Source organism: Trematomus bernacchii, unplaced genomic scaffold, assembly GCF_902827165.1.
Source record: "Trematomus bernacchii unplaced genomic scaffold, fTreBer1.1, whole genome shotgun sequence".
Classification (NCBI taxonomy): Eukaryota; Metazoa; Chordata; class Actinopteri; order Perciformes; family Nototheniidae; genus Trematomus; species Trematomus bernacchii.
Window position 1 is genome coordinate 4354279 of NW_022987771.1, and position 14465 is coordinate 4368743.

Here is a 14465-nt window from a genome sequence, read left to right on the forward strand (position 1 = left end):
TAAGCACCAGCACAGATCTCGAGCTGAACTGATTTTCAGTGGAAAAGGTGTAAATGTAACAGTCGTGCTTCTTTTGGCTAGCGGTCCAACACATTGTACGTGATAGGCTAAGGGGCGGGACATCTCTAAGCGGTTGACCAATCACAACAGAGCCGGCCAGCTAACCAATCAGAGCAGACATGGGCTCTGGTTTCAGACAGAGGGGGAAAAGAGTTGCTGCAGCACAGGCAGTATGAGAAAAATATTAAAGCATGGAGACATGTCACAGGAGAGACACAAAATACTAATATTAACCTGAAATGAGCAGAATAGGGCCCCTTTAAACAAACCTTACCTTAGTACGTTTTAGTTATCTAACTTGGCCACATTCTAACCAGACCATAAAACACTCATATAAATAAATAGAGTGTGGCTAGTTCAAGAAGTTAATATCAAAATGGCAGTCTTTTTCTCGTAGGTTTCAGGGCTCGTGGTCATTTGTTTGTTTCAGATGTGTTGTCAACGTCTAGTTTTTTCTTGATATTTACAAATATCAAGGCCATGATGGTTTCTTTAAGATCTGAAAGGGAACTGCAGAGTCAGGTTGTAATTCTCTATGGGTTTGTCTCTACAACTAACACCTTTGACCTTACACGTAGCTATTTGACAGATGTTATTATAGAAATATTGATTGGCACCGCCTCAACAGTAGTGGTTCTGTGTGCTTGTGTGTGTGTGACTGAAAGACTGAGTTTCGTAACGTGGCCTGGCGATAATCTCTCCACACTCTGTGTAGAATAGATACACTGACTAAGCTTCTACCCTAATAAAACTGCTGTTATTCCTCCTCCTTAATTGTGTGCTGTAGGTCATGTTGGTATAAACCAGTGTCTGCACAGCTGCTTTCGGAAGTATTTTTCGTCACTTTTTCCCCTCGGGATAAGCCTGGCTGTGTCATTCTCCATCTATCCAGACCTCTGCTGCATCGATAGGAGCCCTGCTGGCTTTTCCACCTCCCTTGGCTGAAGCAGTGAGCCATTTGGAAAATAAGTTTCTGCACTTGGGTTTCTACTTAGCATTAATAGCAGAAGTATCACTCCCTCTCCTTCTCCTCATCTACTTTCCCTCCCTATCTGTCCATATGCCTCGCCTTCTGTATTTCTCGGTGAATTGATATTGCTGATGTGATGTGAATGTCTCCTCTGCCTTTGGGGTTTCTTGTCTGACCTAGCAGATTTTTTTTCTGTGTCCTATATCAAGTTGTCAGCCTTGGCTGTCCACCATCCAGTATGCTTGCCCATCTGTCTGTGTCTCTCTCACTCTGCTAATCCTGCCTTCCTTCTTCCTCCTCATCAGTTTTAAACACTCGCTGGTATACTCCTTCTGCAGGGAACAGCCAAAAGAATACATGCCTATAAATCTTATTTTACTGGCCAATCTTTGCATGTCTTTAAGCATTTCGCCTTTGAATGAAAAGCAAAGAAATCACCCAAATAAAACAAATAACCGTTTATAAAGTCATATAAAAAGCCAGAAACCATGGCTACCAATTTTTATTTATACACATGTTCACCCTATTATTTATTTATACTTAATGTCAGTAGTGGAAAGTAACTAATAATATTCTCTCAAGTACAAGTCTGATGTACTTAAGCCTGAGTATTTTCAGTTAATGCTACTTTTTACTTCTACTCCACTTAATGTTTGAAGTATTTTTGTATTTCTTTGTATCTAACAGATGTATTCATTTGTTAAGATATACAGCAGCAGTATACTAAATTATTAAAATCAGCACCACCTTTGCCAGCTGTGATGAACACGTTAATGCATCAATAATTATAATCCAGCTTTTTGGATTGTTTATTTCTAGTCTTTTAATTTCACTAATGTGCAATGCCGTGTCTTTTTAAGCTGCTACAACGCAACATTTCCCACATTGGGATCAATAAAGTACTTATTTTCTCATCTTATCTTATTCTGAAATAGACCCGAAATGGGACATATTTTCCTTTATATCTTCTAATTATATTCTGATGCCAACATTTTTGGACTTTCACTATCTTGTAGGACTTCTACTTGGAACAGAAAATGTCTACAATTGAGTTCAGCTACTTTTACTTAAGTAAAAGCACTGCGCTCTGCTGAACGTCCACTAAAAACTGCTGTGTTAACTTTCTGCCATCAACAGTAAAACGTACGGCTTGGCTTGGCTCGGTAAAATAGCTGCAGAACTATGTTATTAAATATATGTCTGAAACTGTTTTGACCTTCCATTATCAATGGGCATTGGAAAGAAGGTTTTATAATATTTCTTGAAGTGCCTCGAAATCCATTATGTTTGAGGGCTCTTGTGTCCAGAGAGCAGCCAGAAACTCCACACAATGCCTGGCTGCCTCTCCCTCTCCCTCTTCTTCTTCTATCTTCACTTCTTCTTCTGTTTTCCTCTCAGCTCTGTCTCTCTCTTTTCATTCTGCCATTAGTTCAATCCCATTATTGGCATTTCTGCCAAAGCACTGCACAAAATGCAGTTTCAAACAGCAGTAATCAACAATTCCCTCTCTGTTTTCTCCCTCCACTTCTTCTCTTTTTCTCCCTTCCCTCCATTTCAGACAATGGCTGGCGTGGACAGATAATATACAGCTGTCATCTCACCGTCCCCCCCCTCCATTCCTTGACTCCGCCTCCACCAACATCTGTTATGTCCAGTCAGGCTCTGGGCAGAGTGGTGAGGGGGTGAACGCTGAGGTCAAACCAATCTCAATGCAGATTGTAATGACTTCCTGTGTGCCGTCCTTCCTTCCACGTCCTCGTCTCTTTCTTGGTGGAGCTTCCAGGGGGCTTCTGGGAAAGACGTCTCAACTCTGAATGGGTCACTGTTTCCCACAAGCTGTTGTCCAGCCGGATTCCCACCATCATTACCACAGTGGACGAGACAGAGAATGACATGAGCAAAAAAACGAGCATTCACACACACAAATAGACATCAGGTTTATATACTGAATATATGAATGCATGATTGGAACTTCCCTGTTTATAGAGTCCTGACTGCCTCACAGTGAGCCATATGGCCAGGACTGACAACATGAAGTATGGAGTACACACAGTTTCAGTGACTGCCTTATGCTCAACCGAACCAACTGAAGACACTTTGAACATAGATCAAGGTTTCAAACTCCTGAAAACAATGGATTGGCAGCACAATGTTTGCATTTTGAGAATGTTACAAAAACTCTGCAAGATCCCAGGTGAGCAGTGGCGCGCTGGGACCAGGTTATTATGAGAGGGGCACATTTAATGCGCGACAAAAGACACAAAGAAGGTCTAACGATACGAAATGTGTTCAAGTTTTCTAACATTTTTAATTCAGTATAAAGTCATAGCCACCAAAAGACATAAAATACCATTATTGGTGTTTTTTTTAAGTAACATCATTGTAGTCAATGTCTAAGTTACCATCACCGCACATGCAGGTGAGTACTTTCAAATACATCACTCAAAGGCCTCATTTACTATTGTCATTACAAGTTCATCGTATTCAGATAAAATCCAGATGAGATTAATGTACACTTCGCTTCATACATTCGTCTCTAGCCGTTTTCTCCTATGAACTCCGGATATTATCTGGAGAATCAGGTCTAGCCAGAGCAAAATTGAGAAGCACCTGTGTTGAAGTTGAAAGAGAAATAACAATCTGTTGGATGTCTGTTATTGAATTCAGACGATGGTTCGGGGGCATATGAACAGCTGAAATTGAGGTGTGGACTGGATTGATAATTGCAGAATTTGCCCATTCAGTGGTGCTCCTACGCACTGATAGAATCTGACATGTTTTAGTCATCTTTCAGTGTCTGTGTTCTTGCTTTTGGCTATTTTAATTTAGTGTTGAGACCCTAGAGATAGCCATGTTTCCCAATATCCACCATTGTGTCACACTGAAATATCTCTGCAGCTATTGGATGGATTGCCACACATTGTGTACAGACATTTATTTCTCTCAGAGGAGGAAACCTAATGACTCATAGACTTTTTTCACTTGCGCCATGGGCATATTAACCTTTTTGGTTCAGAGTGAAATGTCTCCAGCGTTAGATTTGGTACAGGCAGTCGTGGTTCCCTCAGGATATAGAAAAATATCCAGTGCTTTTGGTTTATGACCAAACACCCTCAAAACTAATGACATTCCCGCTAGCTCAGCTGTACTTTGTTAAACTTTCAGTCACCAGCACGCTAACATTTTCATTGTTGTTAGCATGATGACGTTGTCATTAAACATATCCACGGAAAAAGCTTATTGTTTGAAAGTAATGCAACCTTGTATTTCCTAAAATTTGACTTCAGACAGAATATTTTAAATGTAATCAATTCTGTTCATGCAAATGTTTCAATAGTGAGGCCCAGCAAACACACACACTGTTTAGTCTATACTCTTCCAAGACCAACACCTTCTCAATCTGCTGCCTCAGTCAGAGAGGGGGTGTTGCCATCTAATTAAGAAAGAAATTAGTGCGCCCCAGGGTTCTGACTAAACTTTGAACATTATCATCTTTCTTGCGGGTCCCCTTGGTCGCTGGTTCTCCTCTAGGAGCTTCCACTGGGGTCGTAGCGATGCACGATCTCCCCATTTGTCTGTCTGGCTAATCAGCCCATTCACATTCACATGGCAGCTATCCACCAAGAAAACCCAGGAAGGACAATCCGCTCATTACCATGAACCTTTCTTAATCAATCTGTCCTCTTCCTTTTATTTTACAGTTCTTTACTCTCTCATTGCGGGGCCATTTTCCTCTGAGATCTTTCTCTTCATTTTCTCCTGGCTCCATTTCTCTGTCTGGCTGAAAAACCACTGAGGACCTGCCAGTTCTCGAAGCCACTCGGCTGCTTCTTGTGTCTGCCTCCCAGTCGCAGCTCGGTGGGGGTGAGTCGGAGTACACCGTGTTACATTTGAGTTAACAGGCAGCGCTAGCCGGACGCATCGCTGCGGGCCTCTTATGCTTAAACAGAGCTCAGACAATGAATGACTGGTGACAACGCAGAGATGATAGCACCTTGGATACTGCTTACCCAGCTGTGAGGTCTGGCAGTGAGTGGTGTTGCTGTGTCATGTCTGACAGCAGCGAAATGCAGTTAGCACGTCAGGCATGCTGCTGCCGGGGCGATGTGCATGTTAAGCCTGATGAGTCAGATGGAGCTAGATGATGCCCTGAAGAGGTCAACACACACTTGATGTTTTATGAGATACTTACGTACTAACATGGAGCTTTGCAACAACACATATAATATCCCAACAAAGTGTATTAAGTTGTCATATCTTTTAACAATCTGCTGCAAATGGAAATGAACCGTTTACACACAATATACATTTAACAAATGTAATAATACTTGCAATAATAAACCAAAACTAACATTTGATAAAGCTAAGGTGGATGATTTAATACATTTGACATTTTTAGGAAGGCTATACTGTAAGTATATGTTATAATAAGAAGTATTTATTTAGGAATGAAGATATCTATTTTGGTTGATTGTTACATTTGGGTTATGGTTAAGTTATCTATGTATTATCACATATTCATGAAAACCACTGCAACATGAAATAAATAGTTACAAAATTGCAGTAATATAACACGCACAACAAAAGGTAGTGTTACACGATTTGTAAATACCTATAACCTATGTGTTTTGGTGTGTGTGTCTGTGTGTGTGTGTGTGTGTGTGTGTGTGTGTGTGTGTGTGTGTGTGTGTGTGTGTGTGTGTGTGTGTGGCCCTGGCAGAGGGTTAAAGGGAGCATGGCTGCCTGGTGTTGCCTGAGGACTGCAGGCTGTCAGCCATGACTGTGACAGAAAGCCAGGATGTCTGACATGTCCTCTGCTGTGTGACTAACTGTACAGTACACTCATGTGTGCATGTGTGTGTTTGTGTGTGTTTGTGTGTGTGTGTGTGTGTGTTTGTGTGTGTGTGTTTGTGTGTGCACAGGACTAATTATGTATGAGAGATGTAAATCACTTTATCAGCCTCTAATGATGCTAGACTGTGTCAAGGAGGCAATAACCTGACAATGTCCTAACATTATCCCGAACCCTCACACTTTCACAATATAGACATTTAAGGAGGATAATTAGAGCTGATGTGGAATGCAAAACATCAAGGGAAAAATTCAAGATATATCCATGAAAAGTGCTTCACAAAAGTCTACAAATAAACCCACATTTGGTATTAATTTCCTCCAAACTGTGAAAATGTAACCAGAAACAGACAACAGTTAACATACAAAGAAACCACACACTCCTACATACTCAGATGTAAATGCATGTGTTTGTGAAGTAGTGAGTATACGACTGGATAAATAAGACTTTATGCTCTACGAGTTGTGAGTTTGAGTTTGTGTTTATGTTGTTATATGCAGCCCCAATTAACTTCCATTTGTCAAGAGTTTTCTCAAATTTTTGGGATTCTTTATTGACCGTGAAGGCAGGTGAGAAAAACAAGTCTTTTCAAGGCTAGGGTAACCACGGGAGGAGAATTTGAGATACAAATGCTCATTATGAGGGTGAAATATTCCTTCAATAATCAGTTAGTTGTGATGTGGTAGTGGGGGACTCACTGTTATGGTTGAGAGCAGAATGGACAGAAAATGTAGGAAAAGGTTTGAACAACAAAATACCTTTAATTCCAGGTGAAAAGGCAAAGCAGAGCAAGTTAAACAAAAGTGAGAAACTCTCCAACACACAAAAGACAGAACAAGGATCTGACCATTACTAACAGACAACCAGAACTTCAACATGCAAGAGTAATCAAGGTTCAAGGTTCAAGGTTCTTTATTGTCAATCTGACATAGCTACAGAGTAATTATGTAGTTGAAAATCTTATGTCACAGGCTTCTCCAACAATGCAACATAATAACATAATAACAATAAGAGCAAGAGCAATACAAAAAGAAAAATAGTTATAAAATAAAGTGATGATGTGGAATAGTGCAGTATGAGTCTATATACAAGTTATTGGAATGATATATATATATTAGGTATTAGATACATATTATGGAGTAGCTGAAGAATGTTTCACAGAATCACAAAGGCTAGTCACACCTGGGGAGGGAAGCAGAAACACACGGTGAAGAGAATCAGGTTATCAAACAGGAGGGGAAACACAGAAACAGGAAGTATAAACAAACACGGGTGAACACTCTTCAAAATAGAACAGGAAACAAAGACTGATCGGTGCACTCACCTCCCATTTAAGGTAAAAAAACTGGTCCCCACAAGTTTTTGGTGAAAGGGCCACTCCACCAATTACACACATTAGGATCTGTTTACTTGCCACAAGGACAGCCTGTGGAAAAACAAGTATATGACGCACTTTGTGGCTCTGAAGGACGCTTTCTGAAACCAGAAAAGTGAAGAGTTTTCTCCAGTTTTTAGATTCTTTATCCACCGTGAAGGCATGCGAGAAAAACATGTTTTTCTTCCAGATTTCAAGGTACAATGGGATGAGCATTTGATATACAAATGGTCATCATGAGGGAGACATATTCCTTTAATAATACAGTGGGTTGTGATGCCTGCCATTCAAATTTGCTCTAAGATGTGAAGTGATTCTGCAAGTAAACAACAGGTACTGTAGTCATACAGATAAGAACCACAGGTGCGTTATGGGATGTCTAAGAGGGTTTAGCATGTGTGTGTGTAAGTGTGTGTGTGTGTGTCCAACAGCCTGTCACAGTGGGCAGGCAGATAGCACTAGCAGAACAGAGGAGACTCACAGTTGTTTACTCCAGAAGAGGAAATACGAGTGAGAAGTGTTGAGTGTGGATAAGCAGCCGTCTTCTTAATTCCTCGCTGAGAAAGTGTGTTTGCTTCTCACAAACTTCTTGTCAAAAGCTTCTCTTAACCGCCTCTCCGGCCAGCCATGACTTTGTAATGTCAAGAGAGGAGAGAAAGAAGATTAGTGAAGAAAAAGGGGATGAGGAGAGTAGAGGGAGACGGGGGAGAGGAAGTGAAAGATGGTGCTCAGAGACACAAAGTTAGAGGAAGAGACAAAAGGCGAGGGGTGAAGATTTGTAGGGAAGGCCTCTAAATCAGTACACATCCCTACGAGCAGTTAGTGTAAAGGGGGATTAAAGAAAGCATAAAACTAGGTTGGAGGAGGTTTTCTGAAATAGAACAGGACCCCTGAGAAGGAGGAAAGATACAAGAAATGGGGGAGGTGGGCAGGGGGAGAGGAGGAGAAAGGGGGGAGACATGGAGCAAGACAGAAATAGAAGACAGGAAGAGACACCGCTCAGCCGGGCGGAAGTGGAGGGACAGAAATAGAAGAGGGGGAAACAGATGGACGAAGGGGGAGGGGTGGGAGGATGGAGGGGAGTGAGTGATGAGGAAGGTGAAGAGGAGGGTGAGAGAGAAAGTAGCCAACCATTACCTGGCACATACAGATGTGAAATGAGTTATAGCCCTGAGACCTGGACTGACACACCTCCAACTGTGTGTGTGTTCTTGCTTTACCCACATTGTGAGGACACAAGAATGGGGCCTCAACTGCCATTCAAGGACACAAAACTGGTCCCCAAGCAGGCAAGCTAATACGTGTTATAGCTATATTTTGGGGTTAAAGGACCACTACCCTGATCTCACACATTAGGGTTGGTTTACTTGTCTCAAGCTATGAAAAAAGTTGTTTTCACGTACTTTGTGACTCTGAAGGAAGCTTTCTAAAATCAGGGATGGAATCAGAAATCAGAATGGGACTTGAGACTAAAAACCTTGAACGTTGTGAGGTACTCACAGGTTTTTATTATACATTTGAAGGGTCTCTTTGCCACTGTTTTGAATCTAACTTTACTTTTCAGTCTTGTTCGTTTACTTTCGTAACACACTATTCCATTCAACCAATAAGATTTTGCCATGACTCTTGAAGCAAACCATGTTAACATCATGTTGATGTCAATCTTTTAAAACATTAATTCATGTCATGCAACAGGAAGTGAAGTTCTGTTTGCCTTGCTTTGCCGTGATTGGACTACCTGAAAATAAAGGTATTTTGTGTGAAGTATACCCATCTCCTGGATTTGGGTCCACATCGCTCCACTCTCCTGCGACACAAAGATTAATTTCTTAATGACTTTTTAAACCCCTTTGTAATTGGTCTCTGTCTGGGCCCCGTACTGTCACGAAGGTCCTAGATATGTGCCTATGCCTGTGTGTAGATCAAAACTCTGTGTGGATGGATTCACATTGGAGGTACTTTAAAGGTCCCCTATTATAGTGTTTTTCATCAATATATTATAGGTCTCAGTTATATACAAACATGTCTCTGAAATACCAAACAGATCATTGCAGCATCCCATAATCCCCTCTGTTTCAGCCCTGTTCCAAAAGTGCTGATTCTCTGTCTGTTACTTTAGATGAAAATAAGGAGCCACTCCCCACCTTATCACCTCAATGTCCTCCTAGAGCACCATTGCGTTCTTTTTAACCAAATATCTCTCAGAGGGGCGGGGGGTTACCGTGGTTGCTGATTGGCTAATGGTTACACAAGCCAAAACATCGTAATGACATCATAAAGTGGCCAAAATCTGATCAGCTCATTTTCAGACAGGTTTTTATACACTGTAAAATATTACCATGATTTCACAATATTTAGCTGTAATATTTTACAATAAATGACTGTTTTACCACTTTACAGTCTTTACCTGTAATGTTCACAATATAATACTGTAATTTTGAATTTCACAGTGAAATCAATGCAGGCACAGTTAAATACTGTGAATGTACAGGATAAATGATTACCAGGATTTCACAACATGTTACTGTATTATTTCACAGTAAAATGCTGTATTCAGACCATCCTCTGTGATAACACAACAAATTAAGTGATTTTCTTGCTTTTATCGCTCTTGCTTGGCTTTAAATACTAATTTCTTTCTTTGGTGCAGGTTTTACTTCAATTGAAAGGGGCACCGCTGCATGTGCCTTAAAATAAATGATGCAACATATAAATCTATGTCAAATTGAAATTGTTGTCTTGGCTTATTGTTTTCAGGTGCTTCCTGGGCATTAATCCTGAGACGGGCTCGAAAGCCAAAAAGAGGCATGGCAATTTAAACCCCCATGTCAGCACATTCTTCAGAAAAATGGTTGACTTCGAGTGGATGTCTGTGTAGACATGTGTTACGTGCTACCCTCCTTGTTTTCTTTTCTGTCTCCCTGCTGCGCATGTTAGTGCGCATGGGGTGCACCTGGTCTGCCCCTGGCTCCGCCTCTGCCCAGGTGCACCTGGTCTGCACCTGGCTCCGCCTCTGCCCAGGTGCACCTGGTCTGCCCCTGGCTCTGCCTCTGCCCAGGTGCACCTGGTCTGCCCCTGGCTCCGCCTCTGCCCAGGTGCACCTGGTCTGCCCCTGGCTCCGCCTCTGCCCAGGTGTTCCAAATTCTACTCAGCTGTGTGTATATATAAAGAGAAGCTGGAGGAGAAGGATGTCTCGCCTATCCTGACGCCGGGAGACACTCTCCTTAGAATACCTCTTTGCCATTTTGAGCTGTAGGCCATATTTTTGCAGATGCTTTATGTTTAGCCTGGAGGACCTGGTAGTCTAGTTTTCGCGGCTTTATTTTGTTTCCCATAGGGTTTATAATTGATTTCTGGTTAGGGGAGGGAGCTCTGTGGCTGGCTCGGGTTCTCTCCTTCTGTTTGTTCCATTTGGCCAGTCCTCCAGACCTCTTTTTGTTTCCCGTTTCGCTTGTGTGAGCAAACGGCTGATTATCAATAAATGCTCGTTACCAAGTGGTTATTGCGTGTATTCTTTCATGTTGCGTGTCTCAGCACGAGCCACTACCGTGGAGTAGAGGTTGGGGCCGTAACAACATGTCCAAGACACTGTGAAATGTACTTTGCACTTCAATGGAGTAATACAAAGTTAAAATGGGCATTTTCTTTGTTTTTCTTTGTTGATTGAGCCGATTGAATTGTGTAGTTATGGTAAAATCCCAGTTAACTAGTCAAATTTATACTATATTATCGTATTATTTACATTTTTATATTTACAGTAAATGACTGGGTACTGTGTTGCATTACTTCTACAGTAAAAGTGTGAAAATACAGGTAATTACTGTAATTTATGTACAGCAAGGTACCATAATACCACAGCTCTACTGCTATATCACAGTAATTCCATGGGCATGGCAACTGTAAAGTCACAGTATTTAGTTGTACTTTTATTCTAATTTACTGTAAAATATCCACAGTCAATTACTGTGAGATATTTACAGTAAATTACTGTGAAATCCATGCAACTAGTAGCCAATAATTTACTGTAATTTTACAGCCAAACATTTTACAGTGTATAAATGGATCAGGACAAAAAGAGAGAGAATCTTTTTTCCTGAAACTTTCAGAATCTCTTTACACAGAGGGGGGGACACATGGTTATGTAGAAAATACATGAAAAGATGGATTTTGCACAATAGGTGACCTTTAAAGCCCAGCCTCATACTGATAAAGTATGCCTTGAGCAATTATATCAGGAGGAGGACGTCCATTCCCGAAGAGTCGGTATTTTACGCCGTGTGAGATCGGGCCGCAAAGTGACATTCACACATAACAAGTGTGTTGTTTTTGAAAATTGTATTTCCTTAGCTTTGTTATCCATTCAGTGTAAAATACAAAATACAGAAGTGTGAATGTTTTACATTTTTCAGTATTGAAAGAGTGACCTGGCCTCAGCAACTCCATCAACAAGTCAAGAATTTCCATTGAATTGAGATACTGCTGCACCTGTTACACCTTCAGTTTGTGTGAAAGGCTTCCTGCCACAACAGGTGCTTTTCTACCTGTGCTAATACATTTCATGGCCAAACAGTGCCGTTTATTTCAGAAATTGAAAAACATTAGCCTTCACTTTTAGAAACAAACATTGTGTTCTGGCTTTTGGTGGCAGTTAAAGGTGGGGTAGGTAAGTTTGAGAAACCGGCTCGAGATACACTTTTTGTTATATTCCATGGAATGCTCTTAACATCCCGATAGCAATGAATATCTTAAGTGCTTTGACAAAAAATCCATTAAAAAATGTCATCTGTGGAAGCCGTAGTACTGTAAAAAGCACGACCAATCATCTGAGCCGGCCCGGCTAAAATAACTGGATGGCCTACCTGCCTGTCAGCCTTCCATCTGTGCACAAACTTATCTTGTGCCCTCATTGGTCATGTGCGCGTTCGTGTGTGTTGGAGGAGGGGCTCTATAAGGAAGTGGCAGATTTTCTCCGGTTGTGTATTTTCAAATTCTAGCGATCTCGAGCCGGTTTCTCAAACTTACCTACCCTACTTTTAAAGAGTATTTTAATTGGTTATGTTGACGCTTGCGAACATATATTTGCCTATAATGCACATCTCAGATAGCTTTAACCCTCAAACCATTTATTTTGTTATTTACAATATTTACACACGCAAATATAAGACCACATAATGTGCAGCTGAAGGTTAAGAATAATGGAAACTTTTTCAGCCATTCTTGCTCTTGGTTGAGGTCAAAGGATCAGGCATGTAACGTCTCGGGTGAAGGTCATGAACATTGTTCCTCCATGTTCCTCCTTCCTCTTTCCCTTCCTGTCTTTTTCTTTTTGCTCTCTCAAGCACACACAACAAGCAAGCACTGTGGCTCTGTCCTCGTATCTGTTATCGTGTCAGTCTAAAAGTTTAAATAAAAGGAAATAGATGAGTTATAATTTCCAAAGTTGAAAATGTTATCTCTTAATAATGTTAATATTCTGCTTCATCCAGTATTTGCTGTCATTTAGCTTTTTAAAAACAGATTTGTTTTGCAGTAGTCAAAACACAGTTCGCTCTCCACTTTCTGTGCATTAAGGCACCCTCCTGTATTAACTAACAGAACCACACATTACATTTATACAACCACAATAACACAAAACGATGCCTCTTAATTGTGAGTCAGGGCCGTTTCTGGTTGACAGCTTTACGGTTGCAGGTTTGCAAAACTCATGAAAACTCAACTCTGATACCAGCCCAACTACAGCAACATACCATCAGATACATTTGTGCACACAAGGAAGTGGCATATGTAACCATTACTGGCACACTTATGGATTATGCTGTTAAAATAAGCTAGTGAATCTTGTTTGAAGAGCAATGCAACACAGTAGCTGTATATTTTCATCAGCATCCTCATCTGTCAGTGAGAATCTGTGTATGCCAATCATTGTTGTCCTAATTTTAATTGCCACAAGCCTGTAAAACAGCAGCATGTCTCCATACTGTATGCAAGCGTGGTGTACATCAACTTCCATTCATCTCTATTGATCTCTATTCACAGACATTCAGTAAAGCCGCCTGTTTTAGTTGCATCTGCTCAACGGATCAATATGTATGAAGAGTTGCGGCTCACTGAAATCTTCTATGATGCTGGAACTCACATTTCTTATTGATCTCCACTGTTATAATATAAAACCAGAATAAGTGTAGACATTTATTTATTTATAACCCCTGGATAAACTCTACGACGTGCAGCCTAATGTGGATCCTTCTGAGGGTGTCAGATCTTTCTAAAGAGAGGATTTGAAGCACCTGCTATTCCCTCAACTAGTGCTATGCAGATGGAAACCCTCAGGCTATATTCCACATGCATTTGAGGTAGGGGATAACATATAAATTATTCCTTTAGTTAGTCTGAGAAGGTGTCTGCAGTTAAATGTAAGTTTATAATGACTTAGTTTCATACCGTCTAAGTGGGAATTTTGTTTATTTTGTTTATTTAAGGAAAATGGCGATAAGATGTTTCAAAGAACATATCAAGGTGGGACACAAAGCTGCAGTCTGAGGATGTTGCGCAAAGGACACACACACACACACGCACGCACGCACGCACACACACACACACACACACACACACACACACACACACACACACACACACACACACACACACACACACACACACACACACACACACACACGCACGCACGCACGCACGCACACACACACACACACACACACACACACACACACACACACACACAAAGGAATCACACGCCTTTTCATTCCAAAACAAACTGGCAACATGGCAACAAAGAAGCAAAAGAAAATAAATAATGAGAATGCGGCTGGATTTCTATGGAATGCCAAAACGTAATCTCGCTGCAGTGAAATAACTCCTCGCCTCCTGCTGAGAGCCGGAGAAGAACAGAAGCTTCCATTTTTTATTTCATTATGCACATCTCCTTTTTCTACTTGTTTACAAATCCAGCTTTCTATATTGTGCATTGTTGCAGCTCTGATTATTGTCCTTATTCCATCTTTTCTTAGACAAATGTATCATTTTTGTTTAACCCACGCTAAATTGATTCCGCTTAATGAATGTAATTAAACCGATTAAGGATGTAAAAAGAACTGGATTGGATTTAAGTGAGAAATTAGGAAAAATAGAGGCACTGAGATCATGTAAAACAGAAATAGAATCAGCAAAAGGGGAAAAGCTGCATAATGAGT